Below are 21,837 nucleotides of genomic sequence, written 5' to 3' on the forward strand. Positions count from 1 at the left end.
CAGGAAAGAGGAAAGTGGAATGCACTGGGCAGAGAAAGGGAAAGGGCACCACAGTGTGCTGGATGCCTACCAGGGATTCCTAACAGACCGGCGGGGGACGCGGAGGCAGGGTGAGGAGGAGAGCGAGGCAATGCAATAAATTCACAGAGAGAGACAGATGCGTATGTAAGTTATAAATCTCAGAGAAGATAAATAAAAGATTAGGAGAGAGAAATGCGAAGGCTGAGAGGTGTTATCTGAATGAATACATTGAATGGAGAAAAAAATTTCACAACAGGATTAGCTAGAAAAATGCAACATTCCCCCGCTTTAACCAAAGGAGGCAAGGACGTTCCGAAGAAATGTATTCCACTTGAGAATGGCCAGGGTAATTTTTCAGCCATAGAATCAGACATTTTTGAGGGGGGAAACCTAATAAATGGCCTCTCTCTTAGTGGTCAGAGGAGGTCTTTTGGAGGATGGAAAACAGACTCCAAAGGCAGGCGTTGATTCCCCAAAGGAGAAAGGATAAAGCTGAGATGAAAATCAGGCCAGCACTGAGGGCTAAGCATTTGAATGTCCAAGGTCAAATTCAGTCTGCTAATTCCTGCCTCTCCTCCACTCAAGGACAGGTTCCAAGAGGCAGTCAGCAGCCCGCCAGTGTGGACCACTGAGTCTCCATCCGTTGTTGACCAACACAATCCACTTGGCCTCAGACCAGGAATTTGACACATGTTGCTTCCCAGGTGGCTCAGCGGTAAAGAACCTGCCGGCCAAGGCAGGAGATTTCGGTTTGATCCTCGGGTGGGGAAGATCCCCTGGAGAAGGAAATGGCGACCCACTCCAGTATTCTTGCCTGGAAAATTCCAAGGAGAGAAGAGTCTGGTGAGCTACAGTTCATGGGGTCATAAAGAGTTGGACACGACTGAAGTGACTAAGCAGAGCCCACACGCAGCACAGCACCTACACAGCAAAGCAGCTGTAAGGAAAGGCTCTTGGAGTCTAGCAATGGAAGCTTCTCTGTAGTAACTTCCATGATCTTGAAAATTAAACTTGGCAACAACTGATGCTGAGGCTGAAACTCCAATATTTTGGCCACCTAACTTGAAGAGCTGATTCATTAGGAATGACCCTGATGATGGGAAAGAGCTGAAGGCAAAAGAAGAGGGTGGCAGAAGATGAGATGGTTAGATAGCATCACCCACACAGCGGACATGGATTTGAGCAAACTCTGGGAGATAGTGATGGACAGGGAAGCCTGGTGTGCTGCCGTCCACTGGGCTGCAAAGAGTTGGATATGACTTACCGACTGAACAACAGCAAAGACACAGCAGGACCTGCAGCTCTGGTCCCCTGTCCTCCGCCCCCATGAAGTCAAAAGTGATAGCACAGCTCCTTGCCAAGGCCTTGAAAGAGCTGTCAGCTCCTCGGCAGCAGCTGGAAAGTTACGAGGGCATCCTTTAATGACTGTTCAGGAATTCCCAAACCAGCTTGGTCCACACAATGTGGGTCCCTTACAGCCCCTTCCTGGCCCTCCTGTGGTTGGAGCTGAGTTAAGAGTCTCAGCCAGGTTCCCCCTCCGGCCAAGCCTAAGCCCGGGGAAGAGAGTCAGAGATGCTGGGCTGGAAGGAGGATGGAAGGAAAACCCTTCTGTTACATGTAAGATGCAGGGAGAGCGGCCTCAAGGGTCCTGAACAGCCTTTGGGGGCTTGTCTGGCCACTCTCCACAGCAGCCCAGGTGGAATCCAGGTGTTTCCACAGACAAATCACTCCCACCATGGATGTGATTGACAAGCTGGGGGGTGGGGGCTACAAGCCTCTAGGAGATGGTAGAGTCTCACTAGAAGTTAAGCCACAGGGCATCCCACCCCTGGCCATCATCCTGGGTGGGTCCAGTGACACCTGATTCTTGCCATTCCTTCAGCTTCCCTCCACCAAAGAAATTCTACTTCCTTCTGCTCTGAGGGGCCCACATGCTGCCCTTGCTGCTCTAAAGCCTTCAGGAGAGACTCCTTGCTGGCCCCCTCTGGCTCAGCTGTTTGTGGACAATCCCTGGTGTTTTGTTTGGCTGTGGCTGTGTAACCCCTGTCTCTGTTTCCTCATCTCACGGCGCTCTGCCTGGGCCTGTGTCTCCATGTCTGCGTTTCTGTCTTCTTATAAGGACACACTCGGAGAAGGCGATGGCACCCCACTCCAGTACTCTTGCCTGGAAAATCCCATGGATGGCAGAGCCTGGTAGGCTGCAGTCCGTGGGGTCGTGAACAGTCAGACACAACTGAGCGACTTCACTTTCACTTTTCACTTTCATGCATTGGAGAAGGAAATGGCAACCCACTCCAGTGTTCTTGCCTGGAGAATCCCAGGGACGGGGGAGCCTGGTGGGCTGCCATCTATGGGGTCGCACAGAGTGGGACACGACTGAAGCGACTTAGCAGCAGCAGCAGCAGCAGCAGCAGCAGCAGCAGCAGCAGCAGCAAGGACACACTGGGCATCTTGGAGGCAGGGCCCACCTTAATCCAGGATGTTCTTGCCTTCACTCGATCACATCTGCAAAGACCCTATTTCCAAAGCAGGCCACAACCTGAAGCTCCTTTTGAGACAAGTTTTACAAGGATACTACTCAATCCAATAAAAGAAGCCAGAACATCTAACTTAGCAGGTATAGCCCACTTTTATTACATATCCGAGAGTCCTCCCCAGAGCACTCTGAAGTGACCAGGGGTCTCCCCTTTCCATTCTGTAAATCTGGGCCAGCACAGACAGGGCTCAGCTTTCACATAAAGGAGTTTTCCAGAGTGACTGCAGGCAAGGACCTGTGTCAGCAGTGGCTACTGGCCAGGCCTGTAGAGGGTGACTGTGGGAAGCCCCTCAGGACTTCTTCCAGGTGAAAGGTGCACTGGCGTAACTTCTGGCTCTCTGCCCATCCCTCACTTTCCTTCCTGGATGGTGTGCTTGGAATGGGCCTGGGCAGGGAGAGATCCCCTCTTTGGAGTGTGCTGTACCTCTCCAGCACACCCCAGGTGGCTCAGTGGGAAAGAACCTGCCTGCCTAGTGCAGGAGCTGCTGGAGACGTGGGTCCGATCCCTGGGTCGGGAAGATCCCCTGGAGGAGGGCATGGCAACCCACTCTAGTATTCCTGCCTGGAGGATCCCAGGGACAGAGGGGACGGATGGGCTACAGTCCACGGGATCACAAAGAGCTGGACAGAACTACAGCGACTTAGCACACACTCATATATCTCCGTGGGGTGGGGTAGGGACTGCCCAGATCCACCACACACCCCTCTAAAGTTGGACTTCGGTATTAGAGAACTTACTTGCTCACAGCTGGTCAGTTATGGAAGTGGTCTTTGGGTCCCTTACCCTTCATCTCATCTCTCAACTGGTTCAGAATGTGGGCAGAAAGGAACATGGTGTTCGGGGGGAAAACCTCAGACAGAGACACACACTGCTCACTTTTGTGTGTGTATGTGTTAGTCACTAAGTCGTATCCAGCTCTGTGTGACCCCATGGACTGTAGCCTGCCAGGCTCCTCAGTCCATGGGATTCTCCAGGCAAGAATACTAGAGTGGGTTGCCATTCCCTTCTCCAGGGGATCTTCCTGACCTAGGGATCGAACCTGGGTGTCCTGCATTGGTAGGCGGGTTCTTTACTGTCTGAGACACCAAGGAAGCCCACTTTTAACATCAGTCGACTTGGCACTTCACACATAGTCCACTCACATCAGTCTTTAACGTACCAAAAGATATACCTAAGTCTGAAAAGTGCAGGGCCCGACCCCAGCAAGCTCGAAGGCTCCATAAAGGGCCCAGGAGGGAATTGATTTCTCCTTCTGTATTATCACTCCACAATAGCTGGTATGCATTCCAAATAAGGCAACAAAGGAACCAGGCCACGCTGGGGAAAGAAGTTTAAGTGAAAATCTGCCAAATGCCAGAAACTCTCAAAGGAGAGGAAGTAGCTGGCCACCCCCTGGGCTCCAGTTCACCGTCACAGGGTCGGTTTCTATACACCAGGCTTCCACGATTATCTCTCTGCAGAAATGTACAAACACAGCCAGCATACTCTGTGCCCGTGGAGAGACCTGGATCAATAGGAGTAACAGGAGAATGAAGGAAAGAGGAAAAAAAGATTTTATCAAACCTATTTGCTTTAAAGATGCCCTAAAGACCTGCACAAACACACCTGCTTCTTCAGCGCCCGGCAGGAACAGAGCAAACATCTCTCCTTTAAAAGAAAGGGCAGAGAAAGAGAGACACTGCAGATTCAGAGCCGGTCTCCCGGGTTAGGCACTCCCATCTCAGCAAGTGAGAGCGAGAAACCTAACCTTCGGGTCATGACGTGTTAAACATGAGCCGTTGATCACTGTAAAACCCCTGATTACTAAAGGCTTCTAAGTTAGTTCTACATCATACTGGGGACAGTGTGGTGCTGGGCAATGTTTAGCAACTGGACCTCTGGGGGAAAGGACCCTGATCTATAACATCTGCCAATTTCTGTGGTGTAAATACCCCACAGTAGCTGATTTCCAGCTCCCAGTGTGACTCATGGAAGGGGGATTTGGAGTTGCTGCCGATCTCTGTTGACGCAACAAACACAAAACACATCTCAGCACAGGGAACTGGAAAAAGTACTAAAATGGTTAGGAAGTGATACGTTGTGAGGATTTATGACCTGTGTTTTAAATAGCATTTATTTAATTGTAAGCATACACATTTTAATTTTTAATAGTGACTGTCTAATGATCAACTCACAAAAATCAACCCTAGTTGAAATGAGACGTTCAGCACACCACTATCTAGGGACCTTTTTGGAAATACCAAGACCCCACCCCCACCCTATAAATGCCCAAGATGCTGGCGGGGACCACACAGATTTTTAAAAGCTCACCAGGGTGGTTCCAATGGGCATCCTCCACTGAGACATTCTGATGCATCTCTACAGAAAGGAGACTGAGGTTCAGAGGTTTAAATGTCCTGGGTGATGCTTCACCAAGGTGGAGAATGGCCATGAAAGGAGTAAGGTGTCATTTCTTCCCCCAGGCCTTCCCACGATGGTTATGTGCAAGGAGAAGGGGCAACAGAGGATGAGGTGGTTGGATGTCATCATCGAATCGATGGACTTTGCACACACTCCAGGGGACAGTGGAGGACCGGGAAGCCTGGCCTGCTGAAGTCCATGGGGTCGCAAAGGGTCAGACATGACTGAGTGACTGAGCAACAACAATGTGTGTGCACACACACATGTGGGTTTCCCTGGTGGCTCAAGTGGTAAAGAACCTGCCTGCAAGGCAGGATTTGCAGTTTTAGTCCTTAGGTCGGGAAGATCCCCTGAAGGAGGAAATGGCAACCAACTTCAGTATTCTTGCCTGGGAGATTCCATGGAGAGAGGAGCCTGGTGGCTACTGTTCACGGGGTCACAAAGAGTCGGACACAACTGACGTGACTGAGCATTTGCACGCGTGCATACATATGTGTGTGTGCGTGTATATTATTGAATATAGTTCCCTGTGCTATTCGGGGGTAGGAGTGGTCCTTGTTAGTTATCTGCTTTATATACAGTAGTAAATACATGTTAATCCCAGACTCCTGATTTCTCTCTCCCATCCTTTCCAGTCTGGTAACCATAAGTTTGTTTTCTATGTCTGTGACTCTGTTCAGTTCAGTTCAGTCGCTCAGTCGTGTCCGACTCTTTGCAACCCCATGGACTGCAGCACGTCAGGTTTCCCTGTCCATCACCAACTCCTAGAGCTTGCTCAAACTCATGTCCATTGAGTTAGTGATGCCATCCAACCATCTCATCCTCGGTCATCCCCTTCTCCTCCTGCCTTCAATCTTTCCCAACATCAGGGTCTTTGCAAATGAGTCAGCTCTTTGCATCAGGTGGCCAAAGTATTGGAGCTTCAGCCTCAGCATCAGTCCCTCCAATGGATATTCAGTACTGATTTCCTTTAGGATGGACTGGTTTGATCTCCTTGCAATCCAAGGGACTCTCAAGAGTCTTCTCCAACACCACAGTTCAAAAGCATCAATTCTTGGTGCTCAGCTTTCTTGATGGTATGACTCTCACATCCATACATGACTACTGGAAAAACCATACATAGCCTTGACTATTACTTTGTCAGCAAAATAATGTCTCTGCTTTTTAAAATGCTGTCTAAGTTAGTCATAGCTTTTCTTCCAAGGAGCAAGTATCTTTTAATTTCATAGCTGCAGTCATCGTCTGTAGTGATTTTGGAGCCCCCCAAAATAAAGTCTGTCACTGTTTCCATTGTTTCCCCATCTATTTGTCATGAAGTGATGGGACTGGATGCCATGATCTTAGTTTTCTGAATGTTGAGCTTTAAGCCAGCTTTTTCACTCTCCTCTTCCACTTTCATCAAAGGCTCTTCAGTCCCTCTTTGCTTTAGGCCATAAGGGTGGTGTCATCTGCATATCTGTGGTTGTTGACATTTCTCCTGGCAATCTGGATTCCAGCTTGCACTTCACCCAGCCTGGCATTTCGCATGATCTCCTCTGCATATAAGGTAAGTAAGCAGGGTGACAATTTACAGCCTCGACATGCTCCTTTCCCAGCAGAGTGACTCTGTTCCTGTTTTGTAAATAAGTTCATCTGTGTCACTTTGTTGGAGAAGGCAATGGCACCCCACTCCAGTACTCTTGCCTGGAAAATCCCATGGACAGAGGAGCCTGGTAGGCTGCAGTCCATAGGGTCGCCAAGAGTCGGACACGACTGAGCGACTTCACTTTCACTTTTCACTTTCATACATTGGAGAAGGAAATGGCAGCCCACTCCAGTATTCTTGCTTGGAGAATCCCAGGGCCGGGGAACCTGGTGGGCTCTGTCTATGGGGTCACACAGAGTCGGACACGACTGAAGTGACTTAGCAGTAGCAGTGTCACTTTGTAATTAATGTCATATTTGTCTTTGACTTTGCTTAGTATGATAATCTCTAGGTCCATCCATATTGCTGCAAATGGCATTATTTCATTCCTTTTTATGGCTGAGTAGTGCGATATTTGAGTAGTGCAGTTTTTTGAAGTATTGAGCCTTATATTAGGAGTCATGCAGAAAAATCTCACTTTTTAATTATTTAACAAGAGCAGAATTAAAGTTTACCTTTAGACTACCTATAGATGACAGAGGATGAGATGTTGGATAGCATCACTGACTCAGTGGACATGTGTTTGAGCAAGCTCTGGGAGCTGGTGATGGACAGGGAAGCCTGGCATGCTGCAGTCCATGGGGTCGCAAAGAGTTGGACACAACCAAGCAACTGAACTGAACTGATCTATAAAAAAAAGGGAGCTTAACAAAGCAATTCATAGGTAAAGAGACTAAAAGGAGACATCAGTGACTTCAAGCATATTTTAAAACCAGCTCTGTATCTATCTTTATACAAACCATTTGTTAATAGCAAATGATTCTCATCTACTCACCCACAGAGGGCTGGCTGAGCTTGTAATGTTTAGTTAGTGGTTAGTTTAAGTTATTCTTTTTACTGAAAAAATGAAATTTACTCTGGCTAGCAAGATTATGGGTGATTTTTATTCATGGTGATTTACTCTTCTGCATTTTTTTCTGAATTCTCTTCGGCAAGCAGAATGTTGTAATGCCAGCATATATTGATACTTTTAAAATGTTTTTATGATCAGGGGGAAGTTGACAGTATTTTTTTTTAAAAAAGAAACGAAATCTGCTCTGTTTCTTTCTGCATCCAGGCTGTTCACCAGTGCAGTCTGATTTCTCCCCCAAATATCCTAAAGAGAAGAGTGAAAGGCCTTAACTGGGCCTGCAGCTCCTTCAAACTTTCAGGGCTTTTCCTGACTCTTTCTGGGGAGTTGATGATAACCTCCTCTGAATTCCTGTGGGGTCCCCACGGGACAGGACATGGTTACCGGCAACAGGTCCCAGGCCAGTTTCTCCCTCTCTTGCCGCTGGTTGAGAGAATGTCGCACTGCGAACTCCTCCAAAGAGAAGAAACCTGAGTTTCAGTGGCAGTGGGTCCAATTAAGCTGCTAAGAATGAGATCTGCCAATTCCAGCATCTTCTCTGGTCCATCCTGAGAGGACATTCTTGCCTCGTCCTGTTCCTGCAGAGGAAGGGGTTGGTAAGGGTGGTGGTGGTTGGGGGTAGGGTGGGGGTGGGTGACAAGGCTGGGGAGATGAGTGGTCAGGGCAGTGGATGCTGGGCTGGGCTCGAGGCTCCTGCATTTTTCCTTAGAACAAGTGCACACCTTTTGACACTTTCTCTTCCAAGTGGGCCAGACTCCTTGAAAAGCCATTTTCTTCCTACACCCTTAGCAGCTCTGGTCTCCAAAGCCACGCAGATCTTAGCCCCCTTTTAAGCCACACTGATTAAAGCCCAATTCTTTTTTTTTTTTTTCAAAAACTTTTTATTTTTGGCAGCACTGAGCCTTTCTTGCTCGTGTGTGGGCTTTCTTTAGTTGCATCTCTAGTTGTGATGAGTGGGCTTCTCATTGAGGTGGCTTTTCTCGTGGCAAGGTACGTCCTACAGGGCTCTGGGGCTTCAGTAAATGCAGCCCACAGGCTCAGGAGCTGTGGCTCGCTGGCTTGAAGCCCGATTCTAAGCCCGACTCCCCAACACTGGATCTCCCTGTGGGCGCCACCTCCAGTGACAGGTTTCTCACCAGGACACTTCCACACCCACCCTCCTGACATACCTCACCCTACCCTGGGCAGGGGCAACGGCGGGGGGGGGGGGGGGAAGCGGGAGGGGGCTTCTGCAGACGGCTGTGGAAGAGTCACATCAGAGACCCCTCTCATGCGTGCAGCAAAAAGGGAACCCTCTTACACTGTTGGTGGAAATGAAAACTAGTACAGCCACTATGGAAAACAGAGTGGAGATTCCTTTAAAAACTGGAAATAGAACTGCTATACGACCCAGCAATCCCACTGCTGGGCATGCACACTGGGGAAACCAGAATTGAAAGAGACATGTGTACCCCAGTGTTCATCGTAGCACTGCTTACAATAGCCAGGACATGGAAGCAACCTAGACATCTATCAGCAGACAAATGTGTAAGAAAGTTGTGTACATACACACAATGGAATATTACTCATCTATTTAAAAGAATGCATTTGAATCAGTTCTAATGAGGTGGATGAAACTGGAGCCTATTATACAAAGTGAAGTAAGTCAGAAAGAAAAACACCAATACAGTATATGAATGCATATATATGGAATTTATAAAGACAGTAATGATGTGAGACAGCAAAAGAGATACAGACATAAAGAACAGACTTTGGCCTCTGTGGGAGAAGATGAGGGTGGGATGATTTCAGAGAATAGCATTGAAACATGTATATTACCATATGTGATCTATTTCACATAGATCACCAGTCTAGGTTCCATGCATGAGATAGGGTACTCAGGGCTGGTGCACTGGGATGACCCAGAGGGATGGGATGGGGAGGGAGGTGGGTTCAGAATGGGGGACACATGTACACCCATGGCTGATTCATGTCAATGTATGTCAAAAACCACTACAATATTGTAAAGTAATTAGCCTCCAATTAAAGTAAATAAAGTAATTTTAAAAAAAAAGAAAGAAAGAAAAGCAAAAAGTAAAAAAAAAGAGACCCCTCTCCTGTCCCTATGGGATGTGTGTTTGGAGGAAGTCACACGACCTCTCAGGACCTCTGTGGCCTCACCAGCCAGCTGGCAACAGTGATGTCCACCCACAGATCAGTGTAATCAGATTTGAGAAGCTACTGCATATGGCTAACGGTGCCAATGTCAGAGGCTCCACCAGTGCCCGAAAGGGTCTCCACGTCTCCTTCCCTGTGGACCCCTCCTCCGGGGTCCCCTCTGTCCCCACACAGGCGCCATCCATCATGTTTCCCTAATATCGGTAGGGTTGCCAGATAAAAAAAACAGGACATCCAGTTCAACTTGAATTTCAAATAACAATTAACTTTCAGCATAAGTATACCCCGTGCAACATTCTTATTTGCTAAATCTGGCACCCTTAATTCAAAGAGAGAACGTGCTTCCTGGAGTAGGACACCAAGTCTGACTCATGCCCTCCCAACCCTCTCTCTCCCTCCCCAACCTGGCACAGCACCGGGCGCACACACACACTGGCAGACAGATATGAGACCCCAGAAGGGACAGTCCTGCCCCCTAGAGGCTGTTTTGGAGAATGAAGGAGGCATTTTTCATTGGCACCATCAGGGAGCCACCACCTGATTGCTTCCCAGGTGGTGCCAGAGTGGTAAAGAGCCAGCCTGCCAACGCAAGAGACATGAGACTTGAACTCGGGTTCAGTCCCTGGGTCGGGAAGATCCTCTGGAGGAGGGCATGGCCACCCACTCTAGTATTCTTTTCCTGGAGAATCCCCATGGACAGAGGAGCCTGGCTGGCTACAGTCCATGGGGTCGCAAAGAGTCAGACATGACCAGAGCAACTTAGCGCACACACACCAGGGTGCAGGAGGCGACAGAGGAAAGGGCCCCCCTGCCAAACATCTAAGGGACAGGAGCCAGGGACCCGTCAGGCACAGAACAACAACCCTCAGCAAAAAGTTGTCCCTGGCCCTACACAACATTCCTGCTTCTGAGTGTCTGAACCTACCTGATGGATAGGAGGATTAACTTAGTTACTTTTTGATAAAACACTAGACCATGGTGCATAGTAATGTTATGTATAGATGCAATTAAATATACTCTTAATTTTTTAGAGCACAGAGGAATAAAAGAGGGTCTGCAACTACCCAGACGGGAGAAGCATGAGACGGGGTGTGAGACCAGGACAGGGCCCCGGCTGTGGAGGGTCACCAGATCAGCAGCATGTACCCCTCCCAAGGAGAGCTGGGCTCCCCTGCAACCCTCTCTTTGCCTAAGGGGTCGCCTCCTCCTTACCCAGGCAGAGGGTAAAGCCCTTAGAGACCCCCAGTCAGCCGTGGGTGGGAACTGTCCTCTTGGTCAACTGAGGCTCCTGGACGGACAAGGAGGAGCATGTTGGGAAATAGTCTTTGGCTGACTGTGCCTGGGGCGTCTTCTGAGGACTCCTGGGTGGCTAGGGTTAAAGGGCAGCACGTCTCTACCATCTGCCCTGGAGACACAGCAGCTCTGAGGGGCCTCTGGAGCCAGGTGCCCCCCGAGGCAGCCCTGTGGCCCCTCTGGTAACTCTCAGCTCCATCCTGCTTCTCCAGGCAGGTCCACAGCCACAGGCCGGCCTCTCAGAGCCAGGGCATCCTCTAAACAGTCCAGTGAGGGAGTCTATCAGGCTCTCTGCTCTGGGCTTCTTCCTTCTCTATTTCCCCGGAAGATAAGGACGCCATGTTTCTTTTTACTCCTGTTCCTCAGGTCACCTCACAGCCCATGAAAACACCTCATATCTTTCCTTTTCAGGCAATGCACCCTCTTCACTGCCTACAACAGGGAGCAAACTTTCTCTAAAGAGCCAGACGGTGACTATTTGGGGCTTCGTAGGCTATAAGCAGGGTCTCTGTCACAACTGTGAATGGGTGTGACTATGTTCCAATAAAACTTTATTGATAAAAACATGCAAGGGGCCGGATTTAACCTGGAGGTCATACTTTACCAGCTGCTGGCCTTTGAGGTTAAGGAATGTAAAAGGGCAGAAGCTTTTCTGTTGGAATCCCTGAAGAACAGCACGGGCTCCCTTTCCATTTTCCCAGCTGAGTTGCTTGGGCTGTTCTTCATCTCTGCACCCCAAGGAAAGCAGGTAGTCCTCATACTGCTCTGCCGGTCAGAGCAGCCTCCAAGTCTCGACAAGACTGACAAGACTTGTTCCTCTTTCCCTTCAAGTTCTTTGGAGCTCACCCTGCTGCTTGTTAAAAATCCAGAACCTCCCTTAGCGAGTGCACTCCTCTCCGTGTGTTTTATGAACACTCAGGAACTGGCCCCATTTTGAAAGAGTTGTATTACTACCTCTTGCTGAGTGAATGCCAAGCCTGTCAAGATGCAGGGAGAGGAGATTCAGTTCCCTTTGTTTTATAGAAAAGAACAACCTCCTGGGCCCACAGGCTTTCTGGTTCCTTCTTCAGTAGCCTGAGCCGACCAGCTCCAGTGGTTAACACCAGTGACCAAAGGACCTATCCCTGGGACAGAACTGGGCCATCTGGAGATCTTGTTATGATAGAAGCAGTTCCAAATACAGAGGATCCCTGGGGCTTTGTGAATGTATTTTCTGACTGTTAGACAAAACAGCAGTGTTTCGAAGCCGAAGAAACACGGGGTCTCTTCCTATATGATAGATTATGTTTCCAAAGGAGAGTTTGGGTCTTGCTTTAATTTAATCTGAAGAACAAAGGTTTGAAGCCAATGCTTTTCCCTCAGAGCAAAGAGTCTTTGGAACGGGACTTTAAAACCCCTTCAAGTGGCTTAGAGAGAGATTTTTTTTCCCCTGAGTTGAAGAACGTATTTGACATGTACTGAACATGCTGGATTTCCTGAGTAGGTGATGTACAGCCTAGCAGGCAAATAAGAAAAGTCTGGAAATGATGATTTCCAAAGGAACTCTGAAAAGACAAGGAAGAAAGAGAGGAGGGGGCAGAGAGTGGGGGGCGGGGGGGGGGGGGAAGGAGGCAATTTTTCACTTCATACCTTCCCATATTCTTTTGATTTCTGAATCACGCAACTCTAGTATCCAGAACCCCCTACCACCACCGCCCCCGCAAAAAAGCTAATTTTACAATAGTATAAGAATGAAATCGTTCATTGCCTCTGCAGTCCAGTTGGGATCCTCGGCCACCTCCTTTGCCCTGGGCAGGGGACTGCTGGTCCAAGCCTTGCTGGGCGTGGGGCTGAAGAGCAGCGCCCCCTGGAGGTGAGCTGTGTCCTAGCTCTGGTTTTAAGACGCTGCCTGGGCCTTACCCCACTTCCAGTCAAAGGTATCCAGCAATTTCAAAAACATTTAAATTTCCTGATTTATTGCTAAATGAGTTCTTCTAAGAACGGCCAATAGTTTCAGCAGGGCTGTGTGGCCATCAAGGAGATCTCAGAGCGGTGAGGACAGAGGCAAGGAACTTGGGAGTCTCCAGGCCTGGATTCCATCCATCACAAAATGCAGACAAATCTCCAGTCTTGCGGACTTGTGAAGAGATGCCAGGGGATGCCCGGAAGTCCCTTAGTAGATCAGCTGCTGCTGTTTATTCGCTCACTCCTGTCCGACTCTTCGCCACGCCTTGCCAGGCTCCCCTGTGCATGGGATTTCCCAGGTAAGAATCCTGGAGTGGGTTGCCACTTCCTTCTTTCAGAGGATCTTCCCGACCCAGGGATCGAACCCGTGTCTCCTGTCTTGGCAGGCGCATTGTTTACCACTGGGTCACTGGGGAAACCCCAGGCAATGGGCAGGCTCTCAGTAAAAGAACTAACACCAGCAGGGCCCTCGGAGGGAAGACCCCCGGGGAAAGAGGCCGCCGCACCCCGCCCCCGCCCGCCCATCACGTCCTAGCACCCGGCCTCTCCCGCTCGCCTGGCCCGCGGGCTTACGGGATCCGCCCGCACCCGAGCCGTCCCAGGCCCCGCCCCTTCCGGTCCCACCTTAGCCAGCCCTCCACGCCCCTCCCCAGAACGCCTGCCTTCCCAGGCCCGGCCGTGGCCTCCCTGGAGGAGCGAGGGGCTGAGGGGGTCGGGGTGGGCTCCGCGGGCCCCTCCACACCCGCACACCCAGGGGCCTGCGGAGCCCAGGCTCGTCTCCAGATAACTCTGGCAGAAAACAACCACGGCCAACCGGTGCTTAGGGAACAGAGGGGCTTTTGACCTAATTATTCCCCATCGCTGGCCTCCATCGATCACCTTCTCCCGATAATTGCCCGCCGCCCCACATCTCTCATGGGATAAATGGGGTGTGACGCTGAGAACCAGCAGTCCTCACTTTGCACACACTGGGCCTTTGTGGAAGAGGGTTTTGTTTACTGCCGTTAAAACGGAAGGAACACAACCAGGGGCCAAGGCCTGCTGGGGAACAGGAGGCTCGTGAGCGAGCGAGCTGCTGGTACAAGCTGAGCAGGGCCTGGACCCCGGGAGACCCCACCGCCTGGCCCAGACCCCACTCACTTGCTCGCTCACTGGTGTTTGCACACCTTATCCTTCCCGCCCTGACCCTGGCGTATGAGGACTTCCCTCTCCTGGCCTGGCACTCAAGGCTCCTCCACACGCCGCCCCTTAGCTCTCTGCTTCATCTCCCGCCAATCCCCCCAGTGGACTGCGGCCCTGTTCCAGCTCAGTCCACTATTTCCCGGCAGGACAGTGAATTGCCCCCTCGGCCCCTTTGCTTGGCCAGCATGTCCCCACCCTGCCTTGCCTCCTCTGCCCTGACACCCACACACACTATCTCCAGCTCTGTGTTGCCCCCTCTGGGGGTGGGTGCTTGCCCGGCCCCTCTGGACCTCCCAAGTACCCCCTCCATCCCATAGTGCTGCACTGGAATGCCCCCTTTTCTGTTTCTCCTGGCCTCAGCCAGCCTGGGAAGCCCGGGCCTTCGAGATCCCAGCATGGTGTGCAGAGCACATGCTCCACATCTGGTGGCTGATGAAATAACCAGGCGACAGGTGCGCTCCCGCGACACTTACCCCACTGAGGCACTTCCTTTACAGAGCAGGCCCAGGCCTTCCACGCTCCTCCCTCTAAACCCATTGAGACACCTCTGAGCTGTCTGGGGCTCCCAAAGCGAGCCTAGCAAGAGGCTTCAGCAGCGAAATGGAGCCTCACCCTGACCGAGTCTGATTCCTCTGTGCCAAGAATCCCATGGATGGCTGACTGAGAAGAACATCTTGAAAATCAAACTCAAATAGAATGGGTTGGGACTTAATGGAGACCTTTTTCATGGAACCCGACAGAGGACACGCAAACTGACCTCTCCTCTCCTCACCTCTTCCCCATTGTCCCTCCAAACTGAGCTGATTGGACATCCTGGCCCATGTGGGTTCCCAGCCTCAGTGTGGGAGTGGATGAGCTTGGCTCGAGGAACCTTATAACTTGTGTGTTTATGACATCTACGCCCCCCTAAATCTGTGGTTCTCAACCGGGCCAGGGTGATCTCTGCCCCCAGGGGACAATGTCTGGAAACATTCACGGTTATTACCACTCAGGGGGAGGGGAGGAGACATGCTCCTGGCATTTAGTGGGTGGAGGTCGCGGTGCTACTGTACACGCCACAGTGCACAGGACAGCCCCCCTTTAAGAAGGACTCAGCCATAAATGTCCATTGTGCAGAGGCTGGGCGCCCTGCGAGAGTTCTGTAATACACGTAGGCACAGATCACAACGTGCGTCTTCGAGACGCCCCATCTGTTTGATTTGAACTCTGGGATGACATCTTCTCCTGGTCTTCCTTGTCCAGGGAGCTGCCAACGTCACCCTGGAGGAACAGAGAGCAGGAGGAAACTTTTAACTTGGACAGAAGCCCAAAGTCACAGACACCATAAAGGCAAGTGAATCGGGATGCAGGCCGTCCGGGTGCGTCCCGGGAGCCTCCTTTTGAAATTCAGAGCGCTCCTTCAATCCAGCTCACAGGAAGGCTCCGGATGAAAGGTCGATGAGAGACGTGTAAAGAGAGCACTTTTGTTTCGAAGCTTACAGGGAAGGGCGGGGAATGTTCTGAACGGAGCCAAACCACACACACCTCTATTGGGCCGTGAAAAATGCGCACATCAACAGGACAAAATAATGCACGTGATTCAGCTTTTCAGGCGCACAGCACACATCGCTTACCAAATGAAATGTGAAGGCTTATTTGTTTAGTGGAAATTCTCAAAGAACGGCTCTGCCTGTTGCAGCAAGTAAAACGTGTAGTGTAATTGTGCTGGAGTTTTTCAACACAGGATTTCTCTGTCTGACAATATTTGAACAGATGGTGTGTGGTGCAGCACCCATGACAGCGAGAGGCCCGAGTGGTTTCCAGCCTGAGACCCGGATCCCAGGTCTCCCACTGTTGGCCGATGTGCTTATAGAGCTCGGTGAGCTCAGAGATCCTTCCTGCCTTCCGTGTCGCTAAGATTCCGAAGGTCTCATTTTTGCTGACACTCTCTCCTGTCCTTTGCTGACTGTATCTGTTAGGACTGCCTTCAGCTGAAAGTCGCAGTGGCCCTATCTAAGAGCGACTTGAGCAATAAAGACCCTCAATTCTATCTTGTCACAAGCGAGAAGCAGAAAATAGCAGGGTTGTTCTTGTGTGGCTCAAGCATGTCACTGAGGATTCTTTTTCTGCTTTGTTGCTGTTGCTGGACTTTTGCTTATTGTTGTGCAGTCGCTCAGATGTGTCTGACCCTTTGCGACCCCATGGACTGCAGCACGCCAGGCTTCCCTGTCCTTCTCTGTCTCCCAGAGTTTGCTCAAACTCACATCCATTGAGTCAGCAATGCCATCCAACCATCTCATCCTCTGTCTTCCGCTTCTCCTCCTGACCTCAATGTTTCCCAGCATCAGGGTCTTTTCCAATGAGTCAGGTCTTCGCATCAGGTGGCCAAAGTATTGGAGCTTCAGCTTCAACATCCATCCAATTAATATTCAAGATTGATTTCCTTTAGAATGGACTGGTTGGATCTCCTTGCAGTCCAAGGGACTCTCAAGAATCTTCTCCAACACCACATTTCAAAAGCATCAATTCTTCGGTGCTCAGCCTTCTTTGTTCTCAATAATTTAGATTTTCATCCTTAAACACATCATCTTGTGGTGCTAAGATGTTGCTGCAGCTGTAAACACAACATCTCAAACAGGAAAGAAAAGGTGGTCAAGGGCTTCCCGGGTGGTAGAGAGGTTAAGAATCCACCTGTGCATGAAGGAGACACAGGTTAATAGAGCCCTGTAGGGGGAAGATTCCAGAAGCCACAGAGCAACTAAACCTGGGCGCCACGACTGTGGAGCCTGTGCTCTGGAGCTGGTGAGCTGCAACTGCTGAAGCCTGCATGGCCTAGAGGCTGTGTTCCGCAACAAGAGAAGCCACTGCAATGAGACGCCCAAGCTCTGAAATTGGAGAGTAGCCCCCACTTGCCGCAACTAGGCAAATCCCACACGTCACAGTGAAGACTAAGTGCAGCAAAAATAAATAAAATAATTTTAAAAAAAATGTTGGTCGACATCCCTCCTTGCCCAGGACTGAATGGAGGTTTCTCTGGCAGACTGGGACACATTGGCTCTCATTCATAGGGGAACATCTCCTCCAGGAGTCCCAGCACACTGCCCTTGTGTCTTGGATCACACCCTCACCACTAGGCCAGTGCCTGGAAAGAGGCCCAGGACCCCATCATGGTTCACCCCTTCCCCTGGGCTTGCCCACCACTCAGATAGAGTTGGTGTTCTACTGGCCAGGAAGAAAGCAAGGGCCCAAACATCTGCCAGAGTGTTCCTGAAAAACTGGAATTTCCCAATTAACCGTATCTTACCAACTGAGTGGAGTCTGACGGACTACTCTTTCATTCATTGAAAAAGTATGGGTTTTATGACCAACCTAGACAGCATATTAAAAAGCAGAGACATTACTTTGCCTACAAATGTCCATCTAGTCAAAGCTATGGTTTTTCCAGTAGTCATGTATGGATGTGAGAGTTGAACTATAAAGAAAGCTGAGCGCCAAAGAATTGATGCTTTTGAACTGTGGTGTTGGAGAAGACCCTTGAGAGTCCCTTGGACTGCAAGAAAATCAAACCAGTCCATCCTAAAGGAAATCAGCCATGAATATTCATTGGAAAGACTGATGCTGAAGCAGAAACTCCAATACTTTGGCCACCTGATGGGAAGAACTGACTCATTTGAAAAGACCCTGATACTGGGAAAGATTGAGGGCAGAAGGAGAAGGGGATGACAGAGGATGAGACGATTGGATGGCATTGCTGACTCAATGGACATGAGTTTGAATAAACTCCTGGAGTTGGTGATGGACAGGGAGGCCTGGAGTTCTGCAGTCCATGGGATCACAAAGAGTTGGACACGACCGAGCGACTCTCCTGAGGAAGCAAAAGGACAAGGAATTAACAGGATTTGACGAAGTGACTTATGAACATAATTAGTCTCTCGTGTTGGTCATCCTTCCCACTGTCCATCATGGGGCTCTCTGCTGAGTCTTTCCTTAACCATTTCTGGCTGGCAAACTGTCCTGTGGCCTTGCCTGGTGGCTCAGATGGCAAAGAATCCACCTGCAATGCAGGAGACCCGGGTTCAATCCCTGGGTCAGGAAGATCCCCTGGAGAAGGAAATGGCTACCCACTCCAGTATTCTTACCTGGGAGATCCTCCATGGACAGAGGAGCCTGGTGGGCTACAGTCCATGGGGTTACAAAGAGTCAGACACAACTGAGCAACTTTCACTCATCAACTACCCTGTAGGAAGCTACAGAAACACTCCTGTCAACTGCTTCCTCAGGACTAAGCCCCCAGGAAAATGACTCACCCTGTGAGCTCTGACCCCAAAATGGATCTAACTCTGTATACGGTGAACACCACCACACCGAGGGTCATCCTTTAAAATGCTTCAGAACAAGCCAAACAAACAAGCACCCCCCCACACACATGCACTTTTTAAAATAAAATAATATAAAGTCTAAATTCCTATTTCCCCTGAATATAGCAGGGGAGACTTGGTAAATCTGATCTCTGTAATACTCCAGCCAAGGAGGAAAAACCCTAATGACCTGATATTCTATCTGTCAAAGTGAAAGAAATGACACAGAGCTTTTAATCAATATTTATGTAACACTCACCAAAAGCTGTACTTGCTGAAGTAAAATATAACCTCTCTCTCTTTAAACACCTTTTACTTGTTATTCGGATAGGAAGTTATTCTTTCAGAATTAGCTACATCTGTCAACCCGGCATTCCTGGCTGCCACATATAAAGTCCTTACCATTTCCCACCTTCTCAATAACCTTCTCTTTAGCTTAGATTTTATTTATTTTTGACAACTCCCTGGGGTTTCCTGACAGGAGAAATCTTTAAGACGGAGGCAATATTGTTTTCACATTCAGAGCTACACTATTTTTTTTATTGGTGTTTTCAACTCAGAAGAAGACAGTGGGGCAAATCCATGCCAAATGCAGTGAATTCTTTTTTATTATTATTATTAATGGCCCCACAGATCAACATTTACTTTAAACCCTAATGTTCCAACTTTCTTGTCTCTTTTGTCAGTTTAAGAGGTGCCCAGCGTGTGCTCAAATGTGTTTTTGTTGGATCGGCATAGGTTAGATCTCTTTGGCAGGAAAGCATGGGTGAAGCAGATGAAGATTCATCAGAGTCTGTCTGTGCACAGCTCCATGCCCTTACTACCGTTGTTTTGTTCAGTTCAGTTCAGTTCAGTCGCTCAGTCGTGTCCGACTCTTTGCAACCCCATGAATTACAGCACGCCAGGCCTCCCTGTCCATCACCAACTCCCGGAGTTCACTCAAACTCACGTCCATCGAGTCGGTGATGCCATCCAGCCATCTCATTCTCTGTCGTCCCCTTCTCCTGCCCCAAATCCCTCCCAGCATCAGTGTCTTTTCCAATGAGTCAACTCTGCATGAGTTGGCCAAAGTACTGGAGTTTCAGCTTTAGCATCATTCCTTCCAAAGAACACCCAGGACTGATTTCCTTTAGGATGGACTGGTTGGATCTCCTTGCAGTCCAAGGGACTCTCAAGAGTCTTCTCCAACACCACAGTTCAAAAGCATCAATTCTTCAGCACTCAGCTTTCTTCACAGTCCAACTCTCATATCCATACATGACCACTGGAAAAACCATAGCTTTGACTTGCATTGCCATAAACTGATCAGAATTAATCTGTCCCCTTTCTGCCACTGATCATGGCTTACAATCCATTATCAAAGATGGACAACATGGTCGGACAGCGTCAGCGACTCAATGGACATGAATCTGAGTCAACTCCGGGAGATAGTGGAAGACAGAGGAGCCTGGTGTGCTGCAGTCCACGGGGTCACAATGAAGAGTTGGACACAACTTAGTGACTTAACAGAAACTATCAAAGACAGGGTTTTGAGCTTTAGTCCTTGGCTGAAAATCACAAAGATTATCTCCTCCTGCCTCTGTCTTGTGCCTAATCCAGTGTCTGTAGCTCTCGCATCTGCCAAGGATACCCCTCCCTGTTATACTTAAACCCTATCATTCAAGTGACACAGAACTATTAGTAGTGAGGTTAGCCTTGGCATCTCTCCAACAGAACTGTGCCCCTAAAGCAATGGCAGGGTTGAGATTTTCCTTACTTTCCTGGGGAGAACCTTACAGAGAGGGTCACAATGTGTCTCTGGGGGAGGGTGGTCCTAAAAGAGGGGGATGGTTTGTGTACAAGAGAAAGGAAGAGTTTGATGAATCTGGCCTCAGAAGCTCTGATGTCCACATACCTCTGGCATTCCCTTTGGGGTTTTCTGGATGTCATCTGATCTAAGTGGAAATCAGAGAGGTAGAAACCGAGCTCTTGAAAGACTGAAAGCAAATGGATTGGGTGAGGTCTTAAATCAGCTTTTTCTTTTCTTTTTTTTTTTAAAGAAATTGCAAGCCACTCTGCCTGCTGTGCAGACACAGCCGTTTCTAGGTTCTTGGTTGAAGAACCGCCCAGGCCCTAACTAGCAGGCTCCCTGTGATATAGTCCAGATTTAACTTTAAATATATATTCTTTATTTTACCCTGCCTTGTTCCAGAAGGAGTTTAAGGCAGCTAGCTGAAATATATAATCATGAAAAGCTGATTCAACTTCTTATTTGGCAAAAGACATCCTGCTGTAAATGGGGGGAGGGGGGATTTGAAATCCTTTTCATTATAAAGTGAGTTATTTGAGATGATTACCTTATTTTACAACAAACAGACATTTCCAGTAATTGAACACAGTTAAGTATCTGTCCAAAAGTTTCCTTTGTACCTTGTAAATTATGGCTAATACTGTTAATATATAGTGTTTTCATTCCTTCTGAGCCACCAGGAAATCTGATGTCATTGTATAGACCATGCAGAAGAAATGTTTAGCACAGGCGAGGCTGGACAGTCACCAAATTTGGATCACTTGAGGCCAGTGCTCTGCCTGTGGGACGAAGGGTCTTCAAGGGCGCTGACCCCTCCCAGGGTTCTTCCCCTTGTTATTTCATTTTATCTCATTCAGCATTGAGGGGCACGGGTTTCTAATTTTTTCCTTCCACGAGTTACTTAAAATACCATGTTTCTGTGATTTATTAAAGTATTCCGATGTCATTCTTTTACATCAGTTTAATAAATGAACTCTTGCCCGTATTCATAGCACAGAGCAGAGTCTGCGAAGTCTCTGGCTGGCTTTGGTGGGGCCCCATGGCAGTCAGTTCCACTCTGCTGGTCATTACTGTCATTTCTGGAACCAATGGACAGATTCTGGAGAAGGAAGGAGAGGAGAGATGCTGTGGCGTCAGGTGGAGACAGACCCCTTGGCTCAGGTGTGGGCGGGGCAACATCTGGACTCTATGGTCCCCTCTAAGTGCCTGGTGGTTGAGGGGACACACTGCCCGCCAGCCCTCCATTATTCCTGCCTTATTCTTGAACAGATAACACCAGGTAAGCCAGGCTTAAGGAAGAGGCGAGAGGGGCAGTTGGGGGGAGAAGAAGCTCTCTCCTGAGTGGGTGTCAGGCCCATTGGTGCTGAGGGTGGCCAGGGGTCTTAGAAGGTGGTTCCAACCAGGCCCACATCCAACCATATTCAGGCTGCCCTGAGGCTGCTGGAGCCAGACTCTGGAGCCTGTATCCTCTGATGTTGAGGGGCTTTTACTATTATTTTTGCTTGTTTAATAAAAGACAGAACAGGGACCTCCTTGGCAGTCCAGGGGTTAAGACTCTGCACTTCCAAAGCAAGGGATGCAAGTTCACCCCTGGTCAGTGAACTAAGATCCCACATGCTGCAGGGCATGGCAACAACTTTTCT

This window comes from Ovis canadensis, chromosome 1, assembly GCF_042477335.2.
Source record: "Ovis canadensis isolate MfBH-ARS-UI-01 breed Bighorn chromosome 1, ARS-UI_OviCan_v2, whole genome shotgun sequence".
NCBI classification, from domain to species: Eukaryota; Metazoa; Chordata; class Mammalia; order Artiodactyla; family Bovidae; genus Ovis; species Ovis canadensis.